Genomic DNA, 14,949 nt, shown 5'->3' on the forward strand with positions numbered 1-14,949 from the left:
TTGATGTCCAAAGAGACCTGGGTGTCCTTGTTCATGAGTCACTAAAAGCTAGTGTGCAGATGCAGCAAGCAATTAAAAAGGCAAATGGTATATTGGCCTTTATTGTAAGGGGATTTGGGTACAGGAGTAAAGATGCAATGCAACAATTGTATAAAGCCTTGGTGAGACCACACCTGGAGTATTGTGTACAGTTTTGGTCTTCTTATATGAGGAAGGATATACTTGCCATAGAGGGAGTGCAACGGAAGTTCACCAGACTAATCTCTGGGATGGCGGGATTGTCTTATGAAGAGAGATTGAGGAAACTAGGCCTGTATTCTCTAGAGTTTCAAAGAATGAGAGGTGATCTAATTGAAACTTAGAAAATTCTTACAGGGCATGATAGGGTAGATGTGGATAAGATGTTTCCTCTGGCTGGTGAGTCTAGAACAAGAGGACACAGTCTCAGAATAAGGGGCAGGCCATTTAAGACTGAGATGAGGAGGAATTTCTTTACTTAGAGGGTGGTGAATCTTTGGAATTCTCCACCCCAGATGACTGTGGAAGCTCAATCACTGAGCACGTTCAAGACAGAAATCGATAGATTTCAGGATACTAATGGCATCAAGGGATATGGGGATAATGGGGAAAAATGGCGTAGAGATAGATGATCAGCCATGAACGGTTTGAATGGTGGAGCAGGCTTGACAGGCCGAATGGCCTACTCCGCTCCTATTTCCTATGATCCTATATTCCAACGCACTTGCAATAAAGGCTATCATACAATTTGACTTCCTAATTGCTTGCTGTACCTGAATGGTAACATTCTGTGATTCATGTACAAGGACCCCCCCAATCCCTCTGAATACCAATACATACTAGACTGTCACCATTTAAAAACTATTCTGTTATTCCATTCTTCCAACCAAAGTGGATAATTTCTGACTTCCGCACATTATATTCCATCTGTCATATTTTTGCCTAATCATTTAACTGGTTGATATTCCTTTGCAGCCTCTTTGCATCCTCCTCACAACTTACTTTCCCACCTAGCTTTGTATCATTAGCAAACTTGGATATATTTACACTCGGTCCCCTTATCGACATCATTAATATAGATTGTAAACAGCTGAGGCCCAAGCATAATCCTTGCGACACTCCATTAGTTACACCCTGCCATCTCAAAAATGATCTGTTTATTTCCTATTCTCCATTTTGTGTTTGATAACCAATCTTTAATCCAGGCTATTTCCCCTAATCTTGTATTATAACCTTTTGTGTGGTGCCTTATTAAATGCCTTCTGAGAATCCAACTATAGTACATCCACTGGTTCCCTCTAACCTACACCGATAGTCACACCTTCAAAACACTCTAATAAATTTGTCAAGCACGATATCCCTTTTATAATACCATGTTGACTTCTGCCTAATTATACCATGATTTTGCAAGTATCCTGTTACCATGCTATTGATTTTTCTTTTGATTTAGTGCATATTTGAATGTTCCCATCTTTCTCTTTTTTTCATCCCATTTGTCTCTACTTATCTGTTTCCCACCTGAGATCAGAAATTTAGCATGTGGTGAATCGCTGGCATGAATCCTACCATTCTGAGTCTCCAGCATTAACATTATTTCATCTTTCTCCTTGGGTTTTACATACCTCAGTTGATCAAAACACACATAGTCTGCATGAGCATTCCAAATACTGCCACATCCCTACCATTCTCTGCTTACATGATGAACACATGATGACATACATACCATATTGCACACAGCTGATATATGCACCACATTCCACATTGCCACCCAATGACATTCCACACTGTTGTCACACAGGCGATATACCATGGTAACATGTGTGATAACACTTGTAACCATCCATATTGTCACCCAATGACATTCCACACTGATAAACATGAAATTCTACAATGATGCCACATTCAGCATTGCACAGTAACTTCATTTACTCACGTTCAGTGTGATAAGAAGACTGGCATAACTGACACCTCAAACCTGATATTGCTGTGGCAGTATTAACACCGAGGGGCTATACGATCTGCCCGTTAACACTACACAGGATGTAATCTCTGTGGAGAGCTCAATATGTGTGTTGTTATTGTACTAACCACCATACAAATGATAATAATGTAGGAAGGAAATTTATCAGGAATGATTTTTTTTCTTGTGATTCTAACACCTGTTTATATAATCCCTGACAGAACCAGCGATTAAGTAACAAAAGGAGTTCATTAAACTCCACAGAGTGGGTCCTGACAACACCTACGCTGACAGTACATGAATGCCATAGTGGCCCATAATTTTTAGCACAGATGAGGTCTGATAACATCATGCGCCTGTGCTGCCAACACATCAAAGGCATTTTCACAAAAGCCTCCACACTGTGGATTTTCAACACAAAATATCTTTAGTCTGACAATCTCCCTTTGATTGGCCATACTGCTAATTCAAAATATCAAAAGGAGATACTGTAAAAAGAGCTCCTTTACTATAAATACTAGAAAAGGAAGCCCAACTAGAAAAGGAAGCCAATGACTACATATAGAAGAACCCCTTAGCTGTAAATACTGTAAATGTGGTCCAACTACAACTAGTGAAAAAGGAAGCCCATTACTAAAAGTATTGAACAAACAGTCCCTTATGACTGTAGCATGGGCCTCCTACTATGCATATTATAATAGGAGCTCCATTCTTTAAATACTATGTTACAAAACAAACCTATAGTGTATTGGGCTTACTAGGCTGAATGCTGTACTCCTGTTCCTATGGTTCTACAATAAATACTGCATCTAGGACCTACTCACTTACCCCAGATATGAATAAAGGAACCTCTTTACAACAAGTTTGGAAATGACTCTGACTTGCTGTAAACAGCTGCACACCAACTGTTGTGAAAGAAGGGTCCTTACTGATTGTAGAGAAGGACAGATACAGATTGCTTATCACTGGTTATCACACAGAGAAAGAAAATTAATGGATAGTTCCCTAAGTTCTGCTCTCAAACATCTTGTGGCTCAAAAGAACACTTCTGTGTTCTCTTTCTTTCAGCCAGGGTATGTGATAAGCTTAGTTCATGGGCTCCATTACAGGCAAATCCCTTGACAGTGGTAAGCAAATCCAGGGGTACCTTTAATACAGGAAGTAATGAAAATGATGGCATGAAAACAACAATGTTCATCCAGGGTCCTTTCTAAATGCTTCCTCTTTAATGCACAACGTAGTGAGCTTGATGGCAAATATTAACAATGCAAGCTGTTCTTTATAGAAGAGTGTGCATAATGAGTACGTGCACTGTGGGTGTATGAGGAGTCAGTCAACACTCTGATGTTGTGATATAATTGTCAGCTTTAAAGAAGATATTCCACACTCTACTACACACAACAATCTGCTGTAGCTACAGTAGAAACCAATAGATCCACATAAATCTGCGGTAAAATACAGGAGCTGACTCACTGATATTATAGTTCCAGAATCGCTATGTAAATTAAGGTACACTGATATGCCACATACAGTTGGTGACTATTTCAGCTGACAGATTAAACCCTTTGAGATCTCACATCAGACAGAGCTGAGAACAGCTTTAACCACAGAGTGCTAAATGTGTTTCGTGCTTGCTTATTAATGGAGAAGTTACATATAACTTGGCAAAGAGCAGTTGGGCTTTGGAATACACTGCCTAATAGGGTAGTGGAAAAAGACAGGGAGTGGGACTATCTGGATTTGTCTTTGAAAACTCAATGGACTGAAATATACTAAGATTCTATGACATTTTTCTATCTAAATATCTACTGTTTTTAGAAATCTGAGACTTAGATGTAGAGTCACAGAATCATTTACTACACAGAAGGTCGTCATTCAGCCCATTTGAGTCCATGCTGGCTCTCCATGGAGCTATGTAGTCAGTCCCACTCCCCGGCCCAATCCCCATAGCCCTGCAAGTCTATTTCTCTCAGGTGGCCATTCAACTTCCTCTTGAAGTCATTGATCATCTCCGCTTCCACCACCCTTGTGGGCAGCGAATTCCAGGTCATTACCATTCGCTACATAAAAAAAAACGTCCTCATATTCCCCCTGCATCTTTTTCCCAAAACTTTCAATCTTTATCTCCTATTGCTTGTATCATTTGTTAATGGGAACAGTTTTTCTTTGTCTAACATATCTAAACCTGTCATAATCTTATACATTTCTATTACATCTCCCCTCAATCTCCTTTGTTCTAAGGAGAACAAACCCAGCTTTTCCAACCTAACCTTGTAACTAAAATCCCCCATCCCTAGAACTAACTTCCCTGATTTTGTATTCAATACCTCTATTTATAAAGTCCAAGATCCCATATGCTTTACTAACAATATGTCCTGCCACCTTCAAAGATCGAAGCACATGCACCCCCAGGTCCCTCTGTTCCTGCACATGCTTTAGAACTGTGCCATTAAGTATATATTGACTTTCCCTATTCCTTCTACCAAAATGCATCACCTCACATTTGTCAGTATTAAATTCCATCTTCCAACTCTCTGCCCATTCTGCTAATCTACATATGTCCTGTTGTAGGCAGTTCATATCATCCTCACAGAATGCCACACTTCCAAGTTTGATATTGTCAGCAAATTTTGAGATTCTATTCTGTATTCCAAGATCCAAGTCATTTATATATATAGCAAAAAAAAAAGCAGTGGTCCCAGTACTGACCCTTGGGGAACATTACTGTCTACCATCCACCAGTCTGAAAAGCAACCATTTAATACGACTTGCTGTTTTCAGTCCTTAAGCCAATTTTTTTATCCAGTTGGACAGAGACCCTCCTATTCCATGAGCATCAATTTTGTTCACCAGCCTTTTATGTGGTACCTTATCAAACACTTTCTTAAAATCCATATAAACAACATCCAATGCATTCCCTTCATCAACCTTCTCTGTTACTTCATCAAAAAATTCAATTAGATTAGTCAAGCATGATCCGCCTTTTACAAATCAGTGCTTACTAAGCTTAATTAACTTGAAATTCTCCCAGTGTCTTGATTTTTTTCCCTGATTATCGTTTCTATACCATACCCACTACTGATGTTAAACTAACTGGCATGTAGCCTGTAGTTTCTAGGACTGTCCTTACACGCTTTCTTGAATAAGAGTGTCACATTCGCCACTCTCTAAACCTAAGGCACCTCCCGCGTACCTAGAGAAGATTGAAAGATTATGGCAAGTCATTCAGCTATCTCCACCCCAACTTCCTTTAGCAACCTGGGATGCAAGCTATCTGGACCAGGTGATTTATCGACCCGAAGCATAGCCAGTATTTTTAGTACCTCCCCCCCTCAATTTTTATCCCAGCCACTTGACTCTCAGATATATTCATGGTGATCTGACAAATTGGCAATAAAATATAGAAATATAGGCCACAAATTTGGACTCTGTAGCACCACTGGTGTTGGCACTATGAGAGCCCAGATTTCCGAAAATGATGGGGATCCACTTCTGGCCACTTTTGGTTTGGCCTGCATGGCGCACCATGCTTGGAAGGACGCTAGCGCAGCCATGCAAGGACACATGCCAAGTGGCAGATAGTGACCTCAGGCAGCGTCTATCTCAGATTTGGCACCTGACTTCTCATTGTGAACCTCGCAGATCATATTACCCCCCTCTCTTAAACACTCACTGCTAAACATGTGCTCAGCTGTCTGTGGAACCCGTCACTAGCACTATTTAAAAGGATCAGCATGGAACTTTCAGGTGAGGTGCTTTTGACTTTCTTTTGCTGTTGCAGAGTTAGTGGAAGTACTGTGTATCGTGTTGTTGGAGGAATTCACACAAGTTGTTGGAGTCAGGTGGATGTGGTGCTGGGCTTTTCCAAGGAGATCAGTGGAGTTTGAAAGCCTGTGAGCAGAAAACCTGTTATCACTCATGAGGGTAACAGTTGCAGTTCCTCTTGGGCTGCAGCATGACATGGAGATGGAGCAGAGGCAGCTGAGAGGAGAAGCTGTTTGCAGAGGAGGAGGAGGAGGAGGGCTCTCAACAAAAGGCCATACCCACCTAGCATCTCCAAGGAGCACATCTCCTATATCTACCTCAACCAGGCGCAGTGTCTGAAGCAGCTGTGATTCACCAAGGAGATGGTCACTGAACTGTGCCACCTCCTCCAAGTGGCTCTATAGCCACAGAGCACAACAAGGTGCTGCCATTAGTCGTGACAATCACCATGGCTCTCAAGTTATATGTCAGCCAATCCTTCCAGCTGTAGCTGACAACATTGCCAACATCTCACAGTTTGCTGTGCATCATTGCATCAGGGCGGTAACTGCTGTGTAAACGCCTGCTACCCAACCTGAACCCGACGGGACCCAACGACATGTGTCGGTTTCGGATCGGGTCGGGTTGGGTCGCACTTCCGGGTCTGGCATTCGGGCTTGGGTTGTGTCGGGCTGGATCGGATACGCTCTGTCACCCCCTTAGGTAAGCGACTTTCATGTTAATTTACTTTTTGGACTTTAAAGGTGGTTTTGCTACAGTTATTTTAAGCTTGTGCAGGTAAGGAGCAAAGTGAAAGACAGAAGGTAAGTTAACTGATGGTCGGGTTGGGTCGGGTCAGGCATGATAAAAAATGGAAGGACTTGCGCCGGGTCGGGCCTGGGTCGGTTGGGGTTCTGTCGGGCTCGGATCGGGTCTCATTTGCAGACCCGAGCAGGCCTTTACTGTAGTGTATTGTGATAGCAAAGCATTTGTACATGACTACACTGCCTCTCTGCTGCCCTCTCTGTTGGGGAGGTGTAAATACAGACGTTGCACAATGGCTGCCGACAGTCAGATGCATTTTAGACTTACTCAGTCAATACACAACAGAAAGATGGTGAAAAGGATGGGATTGAATTTTTTTTTACATTAATTCAACAGATTACATTCTGAAAAACATTGTGACACACATTTTGGAACTCCAAAAGTTGATTTTGAGGAAGTTTGGACAATTTGAAAGATTGCTCCAGCTGTGTCTGCAACACAGTACGTAACTGAAAAAAATGGCACTGAAGACATGTTTTGGGACAATTGGGGAATTCAACCTTAACAAAGAGGACTGGTGTAATTATGAATGAAGGTTACACATTTGGCTGCAAGCTAATAAAATAAGGGAGGAGGATAAAGTGAATGTTTTCCTTACCATGATGGGGCCAGATGCTTTTGAGATGGTGTTTAAGCAATGTTGCCCACGAGACCCCAGTACTTTGAACTACAAAAGGGGAGAGTGGTGGTGTAGGGTACCGTCACAGGACTAGTAACTCAGCTCTGTTGCTCTGCAGACCACAGCAGAAGGTGGAATTTGAATTCAATTAATAAATCTGGAATTAAAAGCTAGTCTAATGATGGCCATGACTGTTGTAAAATCCCATCTGGTTCACCTGCTGATCTTACCTGGTCTGGCCTACATGTGACTCCAGACCCACAACAACATGGTTGACTCTTAAATGGCCTAGCAAGCCACTCAATTGTATCAAACAGCTACAAAGTCTAAGAAAAGTAATGAAACTGGACAGACCACCCGGCATCGACCGAAGCACCAGAAACGACAATGGCAAACTTAGCCCTGTTGATCCTGCAAAGTCCTTCTTACTAATATCTGGAGGCATGTGCCAAAATTGTGAGAGCTGTCCCACAGCTTAATCAAGCAACAGCCTAACATAGTCATACTCACAGAATCATACCTTACAGACAATGTCCCAGACCCCGCCATCACCATCCCCTGGTACGTCCTGTTCTACTGGCAGGACAGACCCAGCAGAGGTGGTGGCACAGTGGTATACAGTCAGGAGGGAGTTGCACTGGCAGTCCTCAACATCGACTCCAGACCCCATGAAGTCACATGCCATCAGGTCAAACATGGGCAAGGAAACCTCCTGCTGATTACCACCTACCGCCCCCCACCACCCCCCCACCCACCCCTCAGCTGATGAATCAGTACTCCTCCAAGTTGAACACCACTTGGAGAAAGCATTGAGGGTGGTAAGGGCGTAGAACGTACTCTGAGTGGCTCGGCAGCACCACTACTGGCTGAGTCCTAAAGGACATAACTGCTAGACTGGCTCTGCGGCAGGTGGTGAGGGAACCAACAAGAGAGAAAAACCTACTTGACTTCGTCCCACCAATCTGCCTGCCTCAGATGCATCTTCCATGACAGTATTGGTAGGAGTGACCACTGCACAGTCCTTGCATTTGAAGATACCCTCCATCGTGTTGTGTGGCACTACCACCATGCTAAATGGGATAGAAGAATTGTACTCAACCACAATCTGTAACCTCATGGCCCGGCATATCCCCCACTCTACCATTGCCATCAAGCCAGGGGATCAACCCTGGTTCAATGAAGAGTGCAGGAGGGCATGCCAGGAGCATCACCAGGCATACCTCAAAATGAGGTGTCAACCTGGTGAAGCTACAACCCAGGAATACATGCGTGCCAAACAGCATAAACAACATGCGATAGACAGAGAGCTACGCCATCCCACAACAAATGGATGAGATCCCAGCTCTGCAGTCCTGCCACATCCCATTTTGAATGGTGGTGTACAACTAAACAACTAACTGGAGGAGGTGGCTCCACAAATATCCCCATCCTCATTGATTGGGGAGGCCAGCACATCAGTGCAAAAGCTAAGACTGAAGAATTTGCAACAATCTTCAACTAGAAGTGCCAAGTGGATGATCCATCTCGGCCTCCTCCTGAAGTCCCCAGCATCACTGATGCCAGTCTTCAGCCAATTCGATTCACTCCACGTGATATCAAGAAACGACTGAAGGCACCGTATACTGCAAATGGCCCTGACAACAATCCAGCAATAGTACTGATGATGTGTACTCCAGAACTTGCTGCATCCCTAGCCAAGCTGTTCCTGTACAGCTGCAACACTGGCATCTACTTGGCAATACGGAAAATTGCCCAGGTATGTCCTGTACACAAAAAGTAGGACAAATCCAACCTGGCCAATTACCGTCCCATCAGTCTACTCTCGATCTTCAGTAAAGTGACTGACGGTGGCAAGGGCACAGAATGTACTCTGGGTGGAAGGCAGAAAATTAATGGATGAGTCTGGAAGACAGAGGAAACAAAGGTTATAAAATAAAAAAAAAGAGTTTGGCAGTGCTCAAGGGTATCTACTTCAATGCATGGAGTATAGCAAATAAAGCAGATGAGCTGAGGGCACATATAGACATGTGGCAACATGATATCATAGCTATTACAGGAACATGGCTAAAGGAGGGACAGGAATGGCAGTTCAATGTTCCTGGTTACAGGGTTTTCAGATGCAATAGGGAGAGGGATAAGAAAGGAGGGGGAGTGGCAATTTTGGTCAAGGAAACTATTACAGCTGTGAGGAGGGATGATATGTTGGAACATTCATCAAATGAGGCCATATGGACTGAGCTAAGGAAAAAAAAAGGGGCACTCACACTGTTGGGAGTGTACTATAGACACCCAAACAGTCAGAGGGTGATAGAAGAGCAGAGATGTAGGCAAATATCTGAGAAGTGCAAGAACATAGGGCAGTAATAGTATGGGATTTTAACAACCCCAATATTAACTGGGATAGTTTTAGTGTGAAAGGAATTGAGGGATCAGAATTCTTGAGATGCATTCAGGAGAACATTTTTGCCCAGTATGCAGCAAGTCCAACAAGAGAGGGCGAAGTTTTAGACTTAGTTTTAGGAAATGAAGATGGACAGGTGGAAGGAATGACAGTGGGAGAGCATTTTGGTGGTAGTGATCATAATTCAGTCAGTTTTAACATAATTATGGAAAAGGACAGAGATAGAACAGGAGTTAGAATTCTCAATTGGAACAAAGCCAATTTTAATAAGGAGTTATTTAGCGAAAGTGGACTGGAAACAACTACTTGAAGGTAAATCAGTGTCAGGACAGTGGGAGGCATTCAAAGGGGAGATTCAAGGAGTTCAGAATAAAGAAGGAAAAAAGGGAGGTGGGGTGGCAGTATTGATTAGAAAAGACATTGCAGTGTTGGAAAGAGGAGATGTCCTTGAGGGAGCAAGGACAGAATCCATTTGGTAAGAGTTGAGAAGCAAAACGGGCATGATCACATTGCGAGGGTTATTCTCTAGGCCTCTAAATACTGAACGAGAGATAGAGGAGAAAATCTGCAAGGAAATCACAGAGATGTGTGAGAACTATAGAGTGATGATATTGGGGAACTTTGATTACCCAGATAGCGATTGGGATAACTTTAGAGTAAAGGGTAAGGAGAGGAAGGAATTTCTGAAATGTGTTCAGGGGAACTTCCTTCATCAGTGTGTTCTCAGCCCAACTAGAAAGGAAGCATTGCTGAATCTGATGCTGGGAAATGAGATGGGCCAAGTGGACTATGTTTCTGTTGGGGAACACTTGGGTAACAGCGACCATCCTATAATAAGGGTTATGCAAAAAAGCAAGGAACAAAATAAGGTCGAATGTTTAGATTGGAAGAGGGCTAATTTCAAAGTGATGAGAAGGGATCTAACCAGGGTACAATGAAACCAAAGACAGCCAGGAAGAACTGTATTGGAACAATGGGTTATTTTTAAGGAAGAGATACTTCAGGTACAGGCTAGGTCCAGTCCAATGAGGGTGAAAGATAAAGGAACCAAATAACAGGGCTCCATGGATGATGAGGGAGCTAGACTATGATGAAACAAAAAAAGAGGGTATATGATGCATGTCAGGTGAATTCTTCAAGTGAAAACCAGGCCATATGCAATAAGTTGAGAGTGGAGGTGAAGAGGAAAATTAGTCTGGTAAAGAGAGAACATGAGAATAGAATGGCAGTCAACATAAAAGGGAACACAAAAACCTTCTACCGACATGTAAATAGTAAGCGGGTAGTAAGAGGTGAAGTGGGGTCTATTAGGGGCAAAGAGAATAATATATGCTTAGAGGTGCAGGGCAAAATTAATATACTTAATGAGTACTCTCTATCAGTATTCACTAAGGAAGTAGAATCTGACAAAATATCGGTACAAGCGGAAAGAGTAGAGGCAATGGATAGGGTAAAAATTCAAAGGGGGAGGTACTGAAAAGGCTGCCTATGCTGAGGGTTAATGAGTCACCTGGTCAGGATGGCTTGTGTCCCAAGTTGCTAAATGAAGTGGGGATGGAGATAGCGGAAGGACTTGCCATAATCTTCCAATCTTCCCTGGATACGGGGGAGGTGCCAGAGGATTGGAGAGTGGCAAATGTGACACCCTTATTCAAGTGTAAGGACAGTCCTAGTAACTACAGGCCAGTTAGTTTAACATCAGTGTTGGGTAAGGTTTTAGAAACAATAATTAGGGGAAAAAAGGTTTGAGTTAATTAAGGATAGTCAGCATGGATTTCTAAAAGGCAGATCATGCTTGACTAATCTAATTGAATTTTTTGATGAAGTAACAGAGAAGGTTGATGAAGGCAATGTGGTGGATGTTGTTTATATGGATTTTAAGAAAGCATTTGTTCAGGTACCACATAAAAGGCTGGTTAACAAAATTGCTGCTCATGGATTAGGAGGGTCTGTGTACAATTGGATAAAAAAAATTGGCTTAAGGACAGAAAACAATGAGTCATAGTAAATGGTTGCTTCTCAGACTGGAGGATAGTAGATAGTGGTATTCACCAAGATTCAGTGCTGGGAACACTGCTTTTTTGGTATACATAAATGATTTGGATCTTGGAACATAGAGTAGAATCTTAAACTTTGCCAATGACACCAAACTTGGAGGTATGGCAAACAGTGAGGATGATATGAACTGCCTACAACAGAACATAGATAGGCTAGCAGAATGGGCAGAGAGGTGGCAGATGGAATTTAATACTGACAAGTGTGAGGTGATGCATTTTGGCAGAAGGAATAGGGACAGGCAATATATACTCACTGGCACAGTTCTAAAGAGTGTGCAGGAACAGAGGGACCTATGGGTGCATGCACATCGATCTTTGAAGGTAGCAGGAGATATTGAGAGAGTGGTTAGTAATGTCACACCAACTTGCTTTGTTGTATGACAATTTTCTTTAATCTACTGACTGGAGATCTGAATTTATATTTTTGAAGACATTTTTAAAAATAACAGATAAAAAAGATGACTTTTCTGGCAGCTTAGGATGGCCACATAATTTGCAACACTGTATCCTACATTGGAAGGACAGTAAGGAGGGAGATAAAATGTCTGCTCATTCCTCAGCAACAACCAAGACCCAAGATGTTTAAGGGAACTGCTTGTTCTACTTCTTTTTGTAAGAAGAAATATTGTTAACAGCTATTTTTGAATCACTTAGTGACTGTCATGTGACAAGCCCCTCACTTCCATCTGTGGTTTTAAGCTTGTGTCTTTCTGCAGCAGAGAGAGGAGCTCTACAATAATTACTGGAGAATGTCCCCAAATTCGTGGTGGTCTGTTGTGTGCTACACAACCTGGTTCTCCTGAGGGTAGCGTCTTTGCCATCCGGCTTTCTTGCATTCTTTAGCTGGTTGAGCAAATATTCTATGATGTCACCACTGTGATTTGCATGGATGAGACCAAGGGCATACAGACCTCCTCCCTCCTGATAAGCTGAGCCAGGTTTTTTTTTTATTCATTCGTGGGATGTGGGTGTCGCTGGCTAGGCCAGCATTCGTTGCCCATCCCTAATTGCCCTTGAACTGAGTGGCTGGCTAGGCCATTTCAGATGGCATTTAAGAGTCAACCACAATGCTGTGGGTCTGGAGTCACATGTAGGCCAGACCAGGTAAGGACAACAGATTTCCTTCCCAAAAGGACATTAGTGAACCAGATCCGTTTTTACATCAATCGACAATGGCTTCATGGTTACCATTGGACTAGCTTTTAATTCCAGATTTTTAAAGGAAGGGTGGGAGGGGGGAGCTGGCAACCCACACGCCTCCAATTAATTCCTTGTTGAGGGGTTGCATTAGAGTGCTACAGTGGAAGTTTAGTAACTGAGGAAGTTCGGTGAGGAGGGAGTGAGGAGCTCCTTTCATTTCCCACCTGTCCTCAGAGTGAGGGGAGCTGAGAGCTTTCAAAGAGCACAGCTGACTGGGAGAAGACTCATAGGGTGGAGTTCCGGACCGGGAAGTATAAAAAACTTACCTCGGGGTTTTGTGGCCTGCATCCAGGGAGAAGACTTGCAGGGCGGAGTTCCAGACCGGCAAGTATAAAAAACTTACCTCTGGTAAAAAAAACTGAAAGTGACATCACAGGAAAGCTGTGGCCTGATTGGCTGGTAGCGAATTTTTACTGAATTTGAAAATAAAACATTGATAAAAATTGATTAAAACCCTAATTAACTAATTAATAAGTAGAGTAACTAAACCAGAGGGAGGAGATTACTGTATTTAGTTGGCATTTAATATTTATAGTAGGAATCTAGCACTAGGGACCATATAGTTAATTATAACAATTTAGTAAGGATTTAATGAGTATTTATTTATTTTAAATTAATTTATTAATTAATGCTAGAAATGTCAGTTAGAGGAGTGAAGTGCTTCACCTGTGAGATGTGGGAGGTCCATGATGCTTCCAGCGTTCCGGACGACTACATCTGCAGGAGGTGTACCCACTTGCAGCTCCTCACAGACCGCATGGATCGGTTGGAGCGGCAACTGGATGTACTTAGGAGCATGCAGGTGGCAGAAAGAGTCATAGACAGGAGTTTTAGAGAAGTGGTTACACCCAAGGTGCAGGCAGATAGATGGGTGACGGCTAGAAGGGGCAGGCAGTCAGTGCAGGAATCCCCTGTGGCTATCCCCCTCTCTAACAAGTATACTGTTTTGGATACTGTTGGGGGCGATGGCCTATCAGGGGAAAACAGCAGCAGCCAGAGCAGTGGCACCATGGCTGGCACTGTTGTTCAGCAGGGAGGGACAAAGCGCAGAAGAGCAATAGTTATAAGGGACTCTATAGTCAGGGGCACAGATATGCGCTTCTGTGGACGTGAAAGAGACTCCAGGATGGTATGTTGCCTCCCTGGTGCCAGGGTCAAGGATGTCTCTGAACGGACAGGGGGCATTCTGAAGGGGGAGGGTGAACAGCCAGAGGTTGTGGTACACATCGGTACCAACGACATAGGCAGGAAGAGCGAAGAGGTCCTGCAGGGGGAGTTTAGGGACTTAGGTAGAAAGTTAAGAGACAGGGCCTCTAGGGTTGTAATCTTGGGATTACTCCCTGTGCCATATGCCAGTGAGGCTAGAAATAGGAAGATAGTGCAGCTAAACACGTGGCTGAACAACTGGTGTAGAAGGGAGGGTTTCAGATATCTGGACCATTGGGCTCTCTTCAGGGAGGGATGGGACCTGTACAAGAAGGACGGGTTGCATCTAAACTGGAGGGGCGCAAATATCCCGGCTGCGAGGTTTGCTAGCATCACTCGGGAGGGTTTAAACTAGTGTGGCAGAGGGGTGGGAACCAGAGCAGTAGGAGAGCTAGTGAAATCAATGAGGGGGAACGAGTAAATAAGGCCAGTAAGACTAAGAGGAAGAGCAGGCAGGGAGATGTTGCTGAGCACAGCTTGACTGGTGGTCTGAAGTGCATTTGTTTCAATGCGAGAAGTATAACAGGTAAGGCAGATGAACCTAGAGCTTGGATTAGTACTTGGAACTATGATGTTGTTGCTATTACAGAGACTTGGTTGAGGGAAGGACAGGATTGGCAGATAAATGTTCCAGGATTTAGAAGCTTCAGGCGGGATAGAGGGGGATGTAAAAGGGGTGGGGGAGTTGCATTACTGGTTAAGGAGAATATCGCAGCTGTACTGCGGGAGGACACCTTGGAGGGGTCATGCAGCGAGGCAATATGGGTGAGCTCAGGAATAGGAAGAGTGCAGACACGATGTTAGGGGTTTTCTACAGGCCTCCCAACAGCCAGTGCGAGGTAGAGGAGCAGATATGTAGACAGATTTTGGAAAGATGTAAAGGTAACAGGGTTGTAGTGGTGGGTGATTTTCACTTCCC

At 43.4% G+C, this 14,949-nt stretch overlaps 1 protein-coding gene across 1 annotated transcript in view; it reads right to left on the bottom strand.

The window, feature by feature from the left end:
• LOC137375650 (E3 ubiquitin-protein ligase SH3RF1-like) overlaps positions 1-14,949 on the bottom strand; it is a 99,314-nt gene that overhangs the window by 68,484 nt on the left and 15,881 nt on the right. The gene's annotated exons all lie outside the window — the stretch shown is intronic.

This window comes from Heterodontus francisci, chromosome 12 (assembly GCF_036365525.1).
Source record: "Heterodontus francisci isolate sHetFra1 chromosome 12, sHetFra1.hap1, whole genome shotgun sequence".
In the NCBI taxonomy this organism is placed as follows: Eukaryota; Metazoa; Chordata; class Chondrichthyes; order Heterodontiformes; family Heterodontidae; genus Heterodontus; species Heterodontus francisci.